The sequence below is a fragment of the Bubalus kerabau genome, chromosome 8, assembly GCF_029407905.1.
Source record: "Bubalus kerabau isolate K-KA32 ecotype Philippines breed swamp buffalo chromosome 8, PCC_UOA_SB_1v2, whole genome shotgun sequence".
In the NCBI taxonomy this organism is placed as follows: domain Eukaryota; kingdom Metazoa; phylum Chordata; class Mammalia; order Artiodactyla; family Bovidae; genus Bubalus; species Bubalus kerabau.
Window position 1 is genome coordinate 72,759,005 of NC_073631.1, and position 17,515 is coordinate 72,776,519.

The 17,515-nt window shown below is 43.3% G+C and overlaps 2 long non-coding RNA genes across 3 annotated transcripts in view; one reads left to right on the forward strand and one right to left on the reverse strand.

The window, feature by feature from the left end:
- Positions 1-1,764: 1,764 nt before the first annotated feature.
- Positions 1,765-5,945, forward strand: LOC129659320 (uncharacterized). Its single transcript, XR_008717968.1, has 3 exons — positions 1,765-1,835; positions 5,222-5,351; positions 5,705-5,945. It is a non-coding gene; the product is annotated as an uncharacterized LOC129659320 (long non-coding RNA).
- LOC129659319 (uncharacterized) overlaps positions 1,929-17,515 on the reverse strand; it is a 40,231-nt gene continuing 24,644 nt past the window's right edge. For both annotated transcript variants that reach the window (XR_008717967.1, XR_008717966.1), the window contains exon 3: positions 1,929-2,379. This is a non-coding gene — a long non-coding RNA (uncharacterized LOC129659319). The remainder of the gene's footprint in view (positions 2,380-17,515) is intronic.

Below are 17,515 nucleotides of genomic sequence, written 5' to 3' on the forward strand. Positions count from 1 at the left end.
GACTCTGGGCTCTTGTGAGTCTTCTGTGAAAGTGTTTTACCCAGAGACTTTTCTGATTGAAAGTGTTTAAGCCCAGCATCGTTTGCTGGTGCCTAAGTCTCTGTCTGAGTGGTGCCTGAATCTCTGCCACCTAAGTCACTGACACCGTCTCTCTGAGCCACGTACTTCAAAATACCAGCTCCTCCTTCCAGGGAGTAGGGCAGGAAAAGAGTTTAAAAGCACACATTGAATCCTGCCAGGCAAGCACTTGGCAACCAAGAGCACTGCATTCTGGATCCAAGGCTCGGATTGGCTAGGGGAGAATCTTGGAGCCAGAAGTAGTTCAGGGATGCATGGATGCTGGGAACTTCATCAGGGATTCACCAAGATTTTCTACACCAATATATGGTAAGAGATACATTTTATATTGCGATTCAGTACACACAGAGAGCTGCAAGTAGACACAGATAAAAACACAGAACTAAAACCAGCTCCTAGATTTCAGACCCACCAACTCTGCCTGCGAGTTGGTGATGGACAGGGAGGCCTGGCGTGCTGCAATTCATGGGGGCGCAAAGAGTCGGACACGACTGAGTGACTGAACTGAACTGAACTCTGCCTGCTGAGGAATAGCCATTTAATAACTATTTCTTGAATGAACAAAGCAAACCCAAACCTTAGTGAAACAATACTTACCAGTCTGATATTTTCTGTTCTATTTTATTCTTTTTCATCTCTTTAAAAAGGTAATGAGCTGCAACTCACTAAAGTGATGTCACTGCTGCCATCACAGACAGAGCCCTGTGCTGATGGGACTTCTATGCACGGCCTTGTCTTCATTGAAGACCCCTGAAATTTGTCCTGAGGGAATCCGGGGCTTGGGGACATTGGAGGCAAGTGGGACCACACGGGGACGTAACCGGTTCAAAGGAAGACTGGTGGGGAGCGGGCGCGGGGATGCCACAAAGCTGGCGGAGGGCAAGGGCACTTCTCTCCGGGTGAGACAGACCTGTGTCATGTCTCCCCATCCCAGTCCACGCGCTGTCACTGTCCCCTCTTATGAAACCCTCTTCACACCCAAGAAGATTTTGCAAATGGAGTCAGAAGTCAGGCTGGCTTCATCTAGGTATCACTGGAAGGACCAGGCAGGGGGTAAAAAAGGGTTGTTTAAGCTGCTGTGAAAATCACAGCTGCTGCTGCTAAGTCGCTTCAGTCGTATCCGACTCTGTGCGACCCCATAGACGGCAGCCCACCAGGCTCCCCGTCCCTGGGATTCTCCAGGCAAGAACACTGGAGTGGGTTGCCATTTCCTTCTCCAGTTCATGAAAGTGAAAAGTGAAAGTGAAGTCGCTCAGTCGTGTCCGACTCCTAGCGACCCCATGGACTGCAGCCTACCAGGCCCCTCCGTCCATGGGATTTTCCAGGCAAGAGTACCGGAGTGGGGTGCCATTGAGTAACCTGGTAAAGTGAAAATCCACTCAGACCCAAAAGGGAGGAATTAAGCAACTTTGTAAATAAAGGGATCATTACTCTTGATGCATTAATACACCCTTAAGACCTCTCAAAAACTTCCTATTTCAAGATGAATGAAGAGCATTAGATGCTCATTTCCCAAGCTGGGTGGGCGGTTTTCACTGCCCAGCGCGGGGGTCTGAGGTCAGCAGGGGCTGGTGCACCAGTGGCGCCACATTGGGGCTCCAGGAGGGGATGGTCCCCACCTCTCTGTGCTTATGAAGGTTGTAACCACAGCCCTGTTTTTCACTGAAGGGATATGCCCGCTGCACACCTGATGAAGTTGGGAGGAAAGTTCTATGCCAGTGCACTTGCCTCCTCCAAGTTTCATCATCATTCACCAAGTAAGCATAATTGCTCCATGTTTAAGAGATGCTGGGAATAGGGGCGCTATTGGTAATTGCCTAATGGGCAGACGAAATGAGGTGTGAGGCACATTGGTGTGAAAAAAGCAATAGCCACAAGTTTATTAACATTGAGAATTAAAATAAGCTCTGCCCCAGCCAAGCAGTCCTTGCTGCAATGAATCCCATTATCCCTCTAATAACTGCACAGTGCTCCACTGGATGCTCTCTGCCCCAGGAGATGGAGAGGCCTTCATACAGGTCACCTCTCTGCAAGCTTCAGAAGCTGCAATCTGGTTCACTGATGCCTGTCAGGGAGGAAACACAAACACCCCCTGCCTCCCCTGTAGCTCCTCTACATGCATGCTAAGTGGCTTCAGTAGTGTCTGACTCTTTGAGACCCTCTGGACAGTGGCCCGCCGGGCTCCTCTGTCCACGAAATTCTCCGGGCAAGAATACTGGTGTAGGTTGCCATTCTCTTCTGTAGGAGATCTCCCACAGCTCCTCTAATTCCACTTAAATCCACAGGCAGGTACTTGAAGAGCTGTGAAAGAGGGAAGCCAAAGAGAATGATACGCCATTGTGTTGTGGGTGCCTTTATAAACAATTGCCAATCAGCATTTACGAAGGTGTACTATAGGGTTCTGGAGCTGAATGTTACTGTGTCCACCTGATGGAACTCAGGGGCCCTGCCTGCGGCTCGGCAACCAGCCTTGTCTTCTTTCTTAAACCTTGATCATGTTATCAAATATTTCTAGATACCCAGTGCTAGGAGAAGAGTTGCCCTTGACCTCGAGCACATTTAATCTATGCAGAAAACAAAGCTCTCCAGGGTAAAATAATCAGAAAGCAATCAGTGAATGCTGAAGCCCAGAACCTAATGAAAATGCAAAGAAAGGAGAGCCAGGGCTGTCAGAGCTCCCAGAGGATGTGCAGCTTAGGTATAGGAAAGGCAGTGGGAACTGCATGAACAAAACTTACAGACTCAAGGCACTCAGAGTAAACAAGAGTCTGACCAGGCAGAAGGCCAGCTCTGAGTTGGGAACTAGCAGAGAGTAAGCTTGGGTGGGCAGAGAGAGCTGCACAGGGAAAACCAAGTGTGGAGTCTGGATCTAATGCTGGATTTACAGGGAACCCTTGTAGGTTTCAGAAAAGAGGAATCATGGGATTCAAGACTTTAAATCACTCTATGTTAAATTCGCTTTGTGTTGTTAAATTTTGATTTACCTTAAATTTGATGAATTTCACTCACTTCATATTCACAGCCACCAACTTCAAATGGACCTTTGGTGTTTCCTACAATCCAACTCCATCGCCCTGGCCCCTTTACTCCCTTAGTTTTTGAGTGACAACTGTGCACTTCGTTGTCTCTTCTCAAACATTCAGCACTTCTGCCAGCACCCTGCTCTCAGCTGCTGACCCTGAATCCTGCTCTTACTCCTCCCACCTCTAACCCACTAGCATGCCTGCCTGCCCCCCGCCATGCTCTGGTCGCTCTCATTTCTTTGAATGGACCTTCCTGCTCCAATGGAGGGCGTCCCTCCTCCTGTGTGCCAAACCAGCCCCCTCCCTTACTCAAGGTCACTCCTCCTCTTCTCCCCAACTCCCATCAGCATACACACTGCAACAATTTCTCTCTTCTTAAAGAAAAAACAAACAAAAACTGTTTCTTGCCCTCACGTTTCAGGTCCTGTCCCATTTCTCTGCTCCCCTTTGCAAGATGATTCCTCTAAAGAGCTAAGCTGTCTGCATCTGCACCCTGCATGGCCTATAGCAGTCATCCTCTCATGAACCCGCTTCAATCAGGCTTGGCCCCACCCTGTCACCATACCGCTCTCCTCATCCCTGACCTCTATGCTGTTAAATACAAGGGTCATTCTCATCTTATTTGAGCTCTCAGCAACTTTCTTCACTTAGTTTCCAGAACACTTCTCCTCCTTAGTCTCTGGCTGGTTTCTTCCCATTTTTTTCAACCTCTAAAAATTACAGTGCCTCAGTGCTCAGTCTTTGGACCTGTTCTCTCTCTAAACTATATCACTTTTGTCTCATCCAATCTCATAGTTGTAAACACCATCTATTTGCTAACAAGCCGCAAATTTATGTCTTCAGTGTGGACCCATTCCAGATTCCAGAGATCTCTATTTGGATGTCTAACAGGCATCTCAAATTCAGAATTTTCAGAAACAAATTCCTGGTTCATGATCCACCTCCCACTCCAGCATGACACACACACTCATCACCTCCTCCTCCCACATCCTCCTCCGTGCATGTCCTTTGGTCAGGACCAAAACCTTGGTCCTCCTTGACGTCACTTTCGAATCCATCAGCAAATCCAGTTGACTCTGCTTTCACACTCTATCCAGACTCCGACCACTTACCATCTCCACTACCACCTCCCTGCTCCAAACCACCACCTGCAGCAGCCTTTTGGCTGCTTTTCCCGCCTCTCCCATATCAGTTCAACACATCAGCCACAGTGATGCTTTTCAAATAGATGCAAATCATGTCATTTCTCTGCTCAAAGCCTTCAAATGACTTTGCAGATCACCCAGAATAAAATCCAACAATCTTATAATGGCCTGAAGATTCTTATACTCTCTGGCTCCAGTTCCTTCTCTGACTCTGCCTTCCCTCTCTCGCTCTACTCAGCATGCCAACCCCTTGCTGTTTCTCAAACCAAGTTCCTTCTGGCTGAAATAGAATTCTCTCAAACAGTCACAAGGCCTACTCCTTCAGTTCCCCCAGATCTGGCTCAGTGTCACTTGATCAGTAAAGCCTTCCTTGGCCAACCCATATAAGCCCATTCTGTTTAACTTCTCTCCATTCAGCCTATCACCATCTGTTAAAGCACATTTTACTTGCCACTCATTCAGCATCTCTCCCTTAGAATTTGGGGCAGGATGTATGTCAGTGTCTAATATGTAGCAGGCATTCAAGAAATACTCAGTGAAGGAATGGGATGGGAGGGGGCTGGGAAGGAGGTTCAGTTGGGCAGTGGATATATGTATACTTAAGCTGATTCACCTTGTTGTACAGGCTTCCCTGGCGCCTCAGGCGGTAAAGCATTTGCCTGTAATGCAGGAGACCTGGGTTCGATCCCTGGGTAGGGAAGATCCCCTGGAGAAGGAAGTGGCTACCCACTCCAGTATTCTTGCTTGGAGAATTCCATGGACAGAAGAGCCTGGTGGGCTACATTCCATGGGGTTGCAAAGAACTGGACACGATTGAGCAACTAACAGGTTCACATGGCAGAAAACAATACAACATTGTAAAACAATTATCCTCCAATTAAAAAAAAAAAACACTTGGTGAGTGAACAATATTTATTTGAACCCTCTCTTCTGAGCACTTGCCATGGACAAGGAAAATTTTTTTCTCTGCTCTAGCTATCCTTTGCTGGCGGTTCAACATCCATGGCTTGATATAACTCCCACGGATGTCAAAAAACCTACCTTGAACATAGGGTGTTGCTGCCATCCCCTTTCCTCCATGCCCACACCTTTCAGGATCACCAAGGTGAGTTTATATCCACCCTCTGTTCTCTTGTCTGGGAAATGAGTTTTCTGATGCCAGCTGCTGCTTGGCAAAACAAAAGTAACTGACCATAACCAACAGCTTCCTTCCATTAAGCTGAGGAAGCAGTGGCTGGGATGTCAAGTTTTAGTCCTTCCATCTACTTACTGTGTGATTTTGGCCACGTTTTTTAATCTCCTGGATCTCAGTTTTCTTAAAAATAGGGTGGGAAAAGTAAAGCTAAATTCTGGAGTTATTGTAGGATTAAATGAAATGGAGAATCGAAAATATTCAGCCCATAGCACTTGCCCACTAAATGTTGGTTGTCTGTCTCTCCCCATCATGAAATGAAGCAGAACTCCATGGTTCTCCCCGCTGTCCTCCACCTGCCTTTTGTCTGCAGGAAAACTTCAAAGAACAAATTGAATAGAGAAGTGAGAAAATGCAGAAGCAAAGGAAAACAGACAAGACCAAATAGTAATAGTTTAGCCATTAGACAAAGCCAAAGACCTTTAGTTCCTCCTCCTCAAGAGCTATAGATAATATTCTGAGCCACATCTTCTGAGCTGTCTTATAGATTCTGAAAGCCCTGCCAGGTGGAAGAAGTTAACTACATGATGACCAGACTGTACCCATGACATAACTGCCACAATTCTGAGAACTGCCTCAAAGAAATGGGAACAAACAAACCCCTAGAACTGAAGATTAACTGTACTTAATCAAAATGATACTGATCAGACCACCACATGACCAATTAAGATGACTTTCAGAGCTCATTGTGCTTTTTCTGCACATAGCCCCCCTCCTTCTGCCTCTACACCCCTGAAACTCTTCTTTGAAAGCTCTTGCCTGCTAGTTGTCAGGAGAGAGTCAGCCTTTGGACATAAATCTGCCCTCTCCTCAAATAAAGCAAATTTCCTTTACTCCAACCTTGCCTGTTGAGTATTGGCTTTTGAATGGCAAGCAACTGGACCTCACTTTCATTAATAATCAGAAGGTGATCCTAGAACCACTCTGAAATCACAGTTTCTGTTCTTTTTCTTTCTTTTTTGTTTTTGCACAGCTTGCAGGATCTTTTTTTCCCAACCAGGGACGGAACCTGGGCCCTTAGCAATGAGAGCACAGAGTCCTAACAACCACTGGACCACTATGGAATTCCCCCAGATCGCAATTTCTAACCCAACACTTGACCATTGCCCTCCAGATGGAGATGCCTGATGCAGATCAGCAATGGCTGTCTGACACTGTTTAGGCCATTCCCCACTCCCCTCCCCCTCCTCCTTCACACGCACCCACAGAGGGACAGGCTGCCCTTGGCACCCCTCTCACATTTATGGCAGTACTTCTCCGTCCTGCAAGGGTGGTGAACTGAATTCAGAAAAATGACAGGTCGTTACAAATATATTGCATGTTGTAAAATAAAAGAATGTCCTTGTTAGAAAGCCAAATGACTTACTTTGGGAATAACTTTAAATATTAGGCATAAGATATTGCGAATGCAGAATGCACGTGTTACACTCTGGTAGAGCACTTTAAATATACATGTGATGCTCCAATATCGATACATGTGGATGTTAGCATTAATCCTTTAACTGGAATGCTCCCTGACAGTAACTCTCCATTACTCAGTTCTTTATTGATTTGGGTTCATCTCTAAAAGTTCAGACTTGGAGAATACTCAGGCCAAGTCTCAGTTGAGGAGAGCAGCATGGACTGTTGGTAATTATCCAATGAATTCCAGTAATTATGCAATGAATTACAAACTGTCTATACCAGTATTTCCTGGAATTCAAGAAACATGGATATGTGAATTCAGCAACATACCTGTGAACTTTTCAGGATACTTTTGGGGAGTGGGTTGGGGAAATGGGGTGTCCAGTGGGAGGGCTTTGTCCAGTTCCCACTGCCCTAGTGCTTATTCATCCACATCTCCTAACCCCAATTTTTATAAATGTATGTATTCATATGACTTTTGGTTTTAATTTGCCACCATTCCCTTATGCCTCTAAAGAAAAAGAGAAAAAAAGGAAAGGAAAAACTAAGGAACCCCTAACTGGCTATGTGTATTACTTTGGATAAATCACTATTTGTATACAAGCTTAACTAAAGTTCTATGATTATGGCTCTGAAACCAGCACTTTGACATAGGTCATGGACCTCTTCAAGAGTCAAGTAATAACAGGCTCTGCCCTCAACTGGGCTGACAGGTAAAATTCTCGCAAAGATATATCTGACTGTGGGTGTCCCCAGGCTCTTGCAAACCGACTGTTAACGAGTCCACCATTTGGCAGAGTTGAGTATGTCTTTTGTTGAGGAAGTAGTTTTTCTGACGTTAATTTTCACTTTGTTTTACTTAATTTCCTTTTTTGGCTGTGTTGTGTGGCTGGTGTGATCTTAGTTCCCTGACCAGGGATTGAACCTGCACCCTTGGCAGTGATAGCACAGAGTCCTAACCACTGGACCACCAGGGAATTCCCCTTGTTGATTTTCAACAACAAACTTATCAAATTGAATGAGTATGTAATTCTGATGGTAAATGAGTCTGGGAATGAGGGAGAAGCCTCCAGATACCTCTGAAGACATAGCATCTCTCCCACTTTCAATGGTCCTTTCCTTTGTCCTCTGTCATAACAAATATTCATTGCATGGTCTTCCAAGCCAGATGCAAGCAATACTAACTAAACTCCTGAGCTTGCATTTTTCCTATGAGTCATGACTAGCCAGACGACCAAAGGAAGATGAAGCTGCAGTTCTCTCTGGGGAACTACAGGGCAAGAGAAAGCTTGTTCAAACACTCATTCCTCAGTGAGTTCAGGTTATCTCCTGGTGCAAATCAGTAGGTCAAGGAGCAGTGCTCTCCCTGGAGTAATCACATATGGCACTTGCTACAGAAATAGGGAGTATGGAGCCTGCTGAAATCAAAGGAGTGGGTGCAGTCGTCACCCACCTCAGAAGTGAGTCTCCTTCAGTCAGTCAGAAAACTACAGGACTTTACAGTGGTTTTCAAGACCCTTTCACGTCCTCAACCAAGGGCCATTAACAAATGTGTTCCCTTGAGTATCCATTCAGCGCTCATGCTCTTGACTGATGGGGCAAGGAGGAGGAGCACTCATTCAACAAATGTTTGCTGAAATGACCAGCCCTGCCTTAGGACCTGGGGTGCAATAGTTAATAAGGTAGACACTATGCTGTCCTCAGAGAGATTGCTCTGTGGTAAAAAGAGCCCTAGGCTTGTGATTAGAAGGCAAGCATTTGAGTCCAGCCTTCCCCTCTTACCTCTCTGAGCCTCATTTTACCTTCAGCAAGTGAAAGTGACAGCCCCATCTACCTCCTTACTCAGCAACCTCAAAGGATCAAATAAACATGTTGACACGCTCTGTAAACTCGAAAGTTTACACTATGGAAAGATCAGATGTGACTGCTACGCTACAGAAATTTAAAATGCTTTCTCTCACTCTCAAAAGAATTAAAAGCAGGGACTTCAACAGGTATTTTTGCATACATATTCACAGCAGCATTATTTACAAGAACCAAAGGCAAAAACAACCCAAATATCCACCAATAGATGAATGGATAAATGAAATGTGATATACACATATGATGGAATATTGTCATCCTTAAAAGGGGAATGAAATTCTGATATATGCCACATGCCACAACATGGATAAACTTTGAAGACATTAGACTAAGCAAAATACATCAGACACAGAAAGACAAATATTGTATTATTCCATTTAAATGAAGTAACTAGAATAGTCAAATTTACAGAGACAGAAAGTAGAATAGTGGTTACCAGGTGCTGTGAGGAAGAGGAATGGGGAATATTATCTAATGGGTATAGAGTTTCAGTTTGGGATGATGGAAAAGTTCCGAATATGGATGGTGGTGACTGCCACACACGATGTGAATATAAATTTTTTTTAATTTTATTGAAGTATAGTTGATTTACAATATTGTGTTAGTTTCTGGTGTAAAATAGTGATTCAGTTACATATATATATATATGTATTATTTTTCAGGTTCTTTCTATTATAGGTTATTATAAGATATTGAATATAGTCCCTTGTGCTATATAGTAGGCCATTAATATTTATATGTTAATATTTTATATACAGTACTGTGCATATGTTAATTCCAAGCTCCTAATTTATCCCTCCCCCTCTTTCTCTTTTGGTAAACTTGTTTGTTTTCTATGTCTGTAAGTCTGTTTCTGCCCATTTTTTGTTTGGGTTGTTTGTTTTTGTTGTTGTTGTTTTTGTTATTGAGCTGTATTAGCTGTATTTTAGAAATTAAGGCGTCATTTGCAAAAATTTTCTCCCAGTCTGTAGGCTGTCTTTTCATTTTGTTTATGGTTTCCTTTGCTGTGCAACAGCTTGAAGAGGTCCCATTTGTTCATTTTTTAATTTTTTTAAAATAATTTTATTTATTTATTCTTGGCTATGCTGGGCCTTTGTTGCTGCACAGGTTTTCCTCTAGTTGCGGTGCGCAGGGTTCTCATTGCAGTGGTTTCTCTTGTTGCAGAGCATGGGCTCTAGGGCATGTTGGGCTGAGTGGCTGCGGCTCCCGAGATCTAGAGCGCAGGCTCAATAGTGGCGCATGGGCTTAGTTGCTCTATGGCATGTGAGATCTTCCTGGATCAGGAACTGAACTGGTGTCTCCTTCATTGGCAAACAGATTCTTTATCATTGAGCCACCGGGGAAGTCCCTCATCTATTTTTGCCTTTATTTCTATTCCTTCAGCAGATTGACCTAAGAAAACATTGTTATGATTTGCATCAGAGAATGTTTTGCCTATGTTCTCTTCTAGGAGTTTTATGATGTAATGTCTAATCTTTAAGGCATTTTGAGTTTATTTTTGTGTATGGTATGAAAAAGTGTTCTAACTTCGTTGATTTACATGTGGCTATCCAGTTTTCCCAGCACCATTTGCTGAAAACTGTCTTTTCTCAAATAATGTGAATATTCTTAATGCCACTGAACTATACACTGAAAAATGGTAAAAAACAAAAAAAATTTTTTTAAAGGTTCATTAAAAAAAAAACTCAGGCGTACAGCTGTGTCAAGGTGAAGCACCAGCAGTTTTCCCTGGAGGAGTTTCCTTAGCACGCATCAGCTTGGTGTTTACCCACTGTCCAGGGTCTGGTCTTCAGCTTGAAGGTTCATGACCCCACCTTTGTCAGCACAGACAGAACTAAACCAACTCTTCATGGGCACACATCCAGAGCACGACATGTGTCAGTTCAGTTCAGTCACTCAGTTGTATCTGACTCTTTGAGACCCCATGGACTGCAACACGCCAGGCCTCCCTGTCCACCACCAAATTCCCAGAGTTTACTCAAACAACATGTGTATATAAGATCAAAATGTGCCAACCACACTTTTAGTGAGAAATTACTACCCGGAATATTCTAATGATGACCCCGTGTCATCATTCCATCTGCTTTCTGTTTGCAAGTACTCACAGGAAGGAACGATCTGAAGGCAATCGTGAGACACAAACTGAAGGCTGTTTGGTGAATGCTGAATCAAGACAGGGCAAACCAAATATTTAAGTAGCACTATGATAGGATGGGACGTTCCTGCCAAAGGAAACTGACTCCTTGCAATCTGTCAATAACCCACAGGTAATGTCTATGCTTTCCACCAGAGATGCCTCTTCAAGAGCATCAGAAATTACCTAAGTCAATGGATTTCAGCTCCCTCTCCCTTGGACAAGTTCTGGGTGGGCCCTGCTAATGTTTGCCTCTGAGACCTTCTATTTATCGTGCTTCTATGGCCAAATAACCTTCTCCCTTTGTCATCAAATCATTCCTTAAAATTTTCAAATAAAATGTCAAACAGGTTGTATGTTAGTTGTGTGGTCCTGCGAACTATTTCATCTCCTTTCGATGATTTCTAGGGTTAAATCTCAGAGAATGACAGCCCCTCTTTATAGATTTATTGGGGACATACCCTCGAGTCCCCAAGTACTTATAACTATTACCCATTTTTTCCCGTTTTCTCAGAATAGGGGTGACTAGGGAGAAGCTACTAGATCCCTTTTCTGTGCAACTGATCTGGGAGTGCAAACCAGAGATGTTTCCAACAGTGACTGCTGCAGAGAGGACAATCTCGATGGGCAGGCAGAGCCTTCCCTCACTCTGTTCTCCTTCCAGTCTGTGTGCCAAAAATTGCCTGATGTCCATGACAAATCACACATAAATCCCAGGCTGAGGGCTCAAAATGAACTTTGGATATTTCTCTTCCTGGCAGATTCTTGTGGAAAGAGGTGAGGGATTGCTGGCCCTGAGGTTTCCTCCTCTCAAATCCACCTGGTGGAGGTCAGGGATGAGGTCCCAGGGTGAGTTTTTTACCATAAGCACACCAGATCTACAGATAAACAAAGGCAACCATGGTTTCGAGCCTGGTCAGTTTCTTAATCTTCTATAAGCACACACATCACTCATTGCAAATCCTTTTCCCAAACTGGAACTCACCTGAAGAAGTCAATTTATGGAGGCAGATGTTTCTTCTCTTGCATGTCTTCTCTGGAACAAAATAAATTGCACAACTAGCTAGACTGATAGTAATAATATTAAGTCCATAATAACCCACATCAATTCCAAGTGTGAAATCTGGAACGGTAAGTTGGGGAGAAGTTTATGATAAAAGCACAGTTTCTGAAAGATATAGTAGCATTACGTTATGTGCTACCTTTAAAGCAGAAAACACAGACTTGGGAGTTAGACCAACCGATGGTCAAATCCCAGCCCTTCTATCATATCATTCTAGGACATGATTGGGCCAATTCCTAAATCATAAAATGGGATAATAAGCTTTGATGAGAATTAAACCGGAGAGCAGGTATCAAGAGCCTGTTAGAGCCCTTGGCCCATAGTAGGTATTTAATAAGTGGTGGTTCCTGTCTTCCTTTCTTCATCCCCTAAACAAGCACAACCTAGCTTGTGTGTTTGACAAGTAATTCCTGCTTCAAACTCCATGGCTTTAGAAGTTACAGCAAATCCATACCTTTGATAAATAGCTTTCTAATAGGCTGCTCTTGTGCTGTATATCCCAAGATCAAATGGACAGACAAGGATCTAGGAAATCTAAAAGAAGCAAACTTTGCCCATTTTCATGACCCCAGGGCACATAAAGTGTCATGGGCTCCTGTGGCAGGAAGTCTCCCATCCCTTTTCACTGGGAGAAAAGCTGTGGTTGGGTCAGTGCCCAAACTAGTCATCTAGGGACCCTGGGTGAGCAGGGGCATGGGGAAGGAAGCAAGAAGGAGAGGCTGACAGCAATCAGCTTGTTCTTGCCTTACGGCTACATCTCAGGGCCAACTTTAGGACACCCAGGTCCCTCTAGCCATCAGAGAATGAGGACTCCAGAAATGTGCAGGGCGACCACTCCAGTGGGGCGGGCTGCCCAAACGTTGAGTGAACAGGGGAGGTGAGGAGAAATCAGAGGTCTCCCTGCCCCTCCTGCCCTTCCCTGACAGCCCCTATGAGACTATAGCTTCCCCAAGACCAAATCACTTCCTTCTTAAGCTGTCCTCATATTTGGAACTCCCATAAAGACAGCAATGAAAAGAGAGCTACCCTCAGACTACCACTTGCCGGTGTTCCAAGATGCAGCGAGTCATCTGAATCCCCCTTAGGCCAGTGGATTCACTCCATCTGCGCTGGCAATTCAGTCGAGACCAGTATTTTCTGATGTGCGGCTTTCCTGAAATGTCTCTTTCTCCTTTTTTCTCTTTTTTTACACATCAAAGAAGAAAAATCAGCATTTCCATCCATATGATTAGAACCAAAAATAGCCTCTTTTCTTCCCAACCCATATCATTGCCCCATTACAAATACATTTTGTGCAGCAACCTTAAAGGTGGTTGTGTTTCCCTCCAGCTCGCTCCTTTTATTATACAAGATTTCCAGTTATTCAGTATTTTGTTCTCATTAGAACACTGCTTGTCACATGTTTTCACCAGAGACATTCATCACCAAGGTCAAAGGGTGAATATCGTGATCTATTATGCTTAGAGGAATCTAATGAAAAGCCACATAATTATCCAATTTAAAGAGAAGCACGTTTAAAAAAAAAAAAAGAAGGGGAGCACTTGCTATAATTTAAATTGTTTTGTTTCCCTGAAGCAAAATTCCGCACCTGATTGACAGGACTTAATGATAATTCTTATTGATATGGTGATGTTAATTGTGGAGAGATATTTAATAAGCCCCATATTCCTGAGGTAAATGTGTGCTCTTAACCTGCACCTGAACCTGATTTTTGACGCAGCATGGGGATGAGGTACAGATACAGATAAGTGAGCACAAGTGGATTTTCAGTCTTCTGTGGCAGAATGGAAATTGGAATCTTCAGAATCTATTAGGAGAACAATTCCACAGTTGCTCACACTTTTATAAATTATACTGTATATTATAGAAAGACACAAAGTCAGAGGAGGTTCAAGAAAGGATATTGTTGAGACTCTGAAGAGAAGTTTGTGGGGTAGTGTTTGGTGGTGGCATTGTGTGGTTGTTTTCAACCAAAGTCATACATGTAAGGTTGTGATCTGCATTCACTTTCAAACAAAATGAACTCCATTTTCTGTATTAACTCTCTCCTGCCCATAGGGGAGGCTAGAAATGAGAGCAACTCTAATACCCAGGTAAACAGACTCCTGAACCAAAACAAATTCTTACACTGTGAACAAAAATTATTTAAGAAGGCACTGGTGGCCCTAAATTCCAAAAGGAAGTGATCTGTGGAGGCTAAAAAGTTCAACTAGATCTGCATCTCATCCTGAGACTATGGGGCTTCAGCTGCCGGGCCTGTGGACAGAGCTAGGGTCAGCACTGACCTCCTGAGAGGCTGTTTCAAAATCATTACCTGGACAAGAGGAGATGGGTTGTCAGATCAGGTCATGTGTGATTTGACTCTGTAAGCTGTACCTTCCTTCAGTGAGTAGCTGTGTGCTGCTCATGTTTCTATCATGTTCTAACAAGTTTTAAAATATTGGAAATTTAAAATTGAATCTGCTTTTGGGAGACAACCTCATCATTTGGGAAGTAATACTCATATAACCATCTTTGGGCAAATAATACAAAGTAAAAAAAATAAAGCTACTCTAAGGAAAGACAGACTTCGGAAAAAAAGTAATCAAAGTAGCTTAACTATGGTGGCAAGCAAGTTCTGAAATTGAATTTCAATTTTTTTTAATTCAAGTTAATTTGGTCTTCTGTTTTTATTTATGGAAAAAGAGTATTACATGGTTAGCATTTTGATATTCTGGTCAATGTAGTTATTCATACCAAAGTGTGTGTGTGTGTATGTGTGTGTGTTAGTTGCCAAGCTGTGTCCAGCTCTTTGCAATCGATGGACTGTAGCCTGCCAGGCTCCTTGTTCACAGGATTCTCCAGGGAAGAATACTGGAGTGGGTTGCCATTCCCTTCTCCAGGGGATCTTCCTGACCAGGGATCAAACCTGGGTCTCCTACATTGCAGGCAGAATCTTTACCATCTGAGCTACCATGGAAGCCCATGCCAAAGTACCTGTAACTTCAAAATAATCAAGCCAAAGATTGTTAAACATAACCTGAGTCATAAATGGGCCACTGTCAAACCTCCCCAATGGCTAAGACTCTACACTCCCAAAACGGGGGCCCAGGTTTGATCCCTGATCAGGGAGCTGTATCCACATCCTGCAACTAAGAACTCCCATGTTTCAGCTAAAGATCCCACATGCTGCAACAAAGACCTGGTGAAGCCAAATAAATAAATGTTACAAAACACACACACAGACACACAAATGGGCTACTGTCCCCAGAAACTAAAAGCTATCAATCTACAAATAGGAACATGAGTCAAAATATGATCATTAAAAGAGTGTCAGAGAAAACAAGAGTAATTTTTAATGAACAAAGTATTTAAAATATTCAAAGTATTCCAGGATCAAATACTTCTGAACACAGCACCTGGGGTCCAGCACATAGTAGCTGACATAGTGGAAAATGAGAAAAGACTTAGAAATGTCTTCTTTTTGCTTTCTGAATTGGCTTTATTGTTTTTGCTTTTAATACACACACACACACACACACACACACACAGCTTGAAATACTCCAGATATAAATTATATTGACTTTGAGCCATATACGCACCTTAAATGAAAAAAAAAAAAAGTCAACTTAATTGAAGATGACCAAATTGATTGCAGGTTATGATACCAATGGCACTTAAAACTACTGCTATGATTTTCAACTTCCCAGGCCAAAGCATTACATCATGCACAAGAGATTATAATTTCTCTGAACACTTCTGGTATCTCTCTACCCGAAAAGCGATATGCCAGCAAATTGAAGAGTTCAGAGAAAAGCAATAAAGATAATTAAGGAGGCCCTCAGATTGACTGATGGAAAGAGATGAAAAGAATTCAGTGTGGACTGTGTGGCCCAGTGATGACCTGGCGGTTCTAGGAATGATATGCAGATATCTGGAGGGGCAAGATTCCCGTCTGCCGCAGGCATTAGTCCACACAGAATCATAGTGCAATCATGAACACAAAGAGCCTGCTGCTGGCCCAGGTCAAAAGCCTGGATCACGCCTGTGCTGGGCAGCAGCCCATACCCACTCTGTACTTCTGTGCCTCCAGTGTGGAATAAGGATAAGACCAGAACTGAGAGGCTAGGATGTTGCCAGAGCCCCCCCTATTTCCACTCTGGTGCTTGTCTAACTGTCCCCTCGACCTGTGCCAGACTCCTGCATCCTTGAAAAGGGCTGCACCCCAAAATGGAAAAAACAAGGACTGGTTAACATCACGGTTAGGAGTCTAGGTTCAAATCCCAGACCCAAGCCTTCCCAGCTGAGTGACTTTGGGAAAGTTACTTAACCTCTCTAAAGAATACAGGTAACAATAGTGCCCTTCTCCTAGAGTTATTGAATGAAATTGGTCATATAAACCACTTCTCAGAGTGCCTGGCCTCTTGTAAGTGCTCATGACACAGTAGCTATTATTCTTTATTCTAATTGTATTATTCTTTATTACAATTAGCAGCAAAAGCAGGGAAAACCCTAAGCATCAACAAAGAGCTGACCCTCCTAATGTTGTTGTTGTTGTTTGTTTTTATTTGCAAAGTCATGTCTGACTCTTTTGCAACCCCATGGACTGTAGCCCACCAGGCTCCTCTGTCCATCTGATTTCCCAGGCAAGAATACTAGAGTGGGCTACCATTTCCTTCTCCAGGGAGTCTTCCCAACCCAGGGATTGAACCTACGTCTCCTGTATTGGCAGGCAGGTTCTTTACTGATGAGCCACCAGGGAAGCCCTGATCGTTCTTATAGGAGATCCTAGAACACTTGCCTCTGGGTTGCCTGGCTTGAGCAGATCCCACAGAGCTTCTGTTATCCATGCAGTCCCCTCACATGCCTGTTTCTTCCATATCTATTACAGGTTGAGGGACCAAATGTCCCAATTTGCCCAGGACAGGTCTGGTTGATGCCTCTTGACTCAGGGTAATTGTTAATAGCACCTCTTTTCACTCATACAGTCACAGTTATGATGATAAATGGTGTGGTCGCCCTAGCCACTATGAAAAAATATTTTCATCAATCCTTACCTTGTATTTCATACCTGTGACTCATTTATTTTGTAACTGGAAGTTTGTACCTCTCGCTCTCAATCACCTGTTTCTCTTACTCCCATTCTTATGGGAAAAGGGTTTAATGTTTCACCACTAAATATGAAGTTATCTGCAGATTTTTCATTGATATCATTGACTTCTAGCACTAGTTTACTGAGAATGTTTTCTGTATTCATTGTAACCATCTTGTGATTTTCTCTCATATTCTGTAATTTATTAAATCACAATGATAATTTTCAAACATTTAAAGAATCTTACATTCTTGGGATCAGTCTCATTTCTTGTTGGATTTAATTTGCTAATATTTTGTTAATGACTTGTGTGTCTACATTATTAATGTAATGCTGTAAGAAAACTATTTTTGCTCCCTTCCTGTATTTGACAATCAAATGAGATTGTGAATTCAAAAGGGTGTTTTAGATTGTAAAGGGCTATCTACATGGAGGCCAGGCTGCTGCATCTGCTAATGATGATGACCAAGCATGGTATAATGATGGCCCTCGTCATGGCAACGGACCCCAGGCTGGTCAGGAACCAGCCTCGATGACTCATT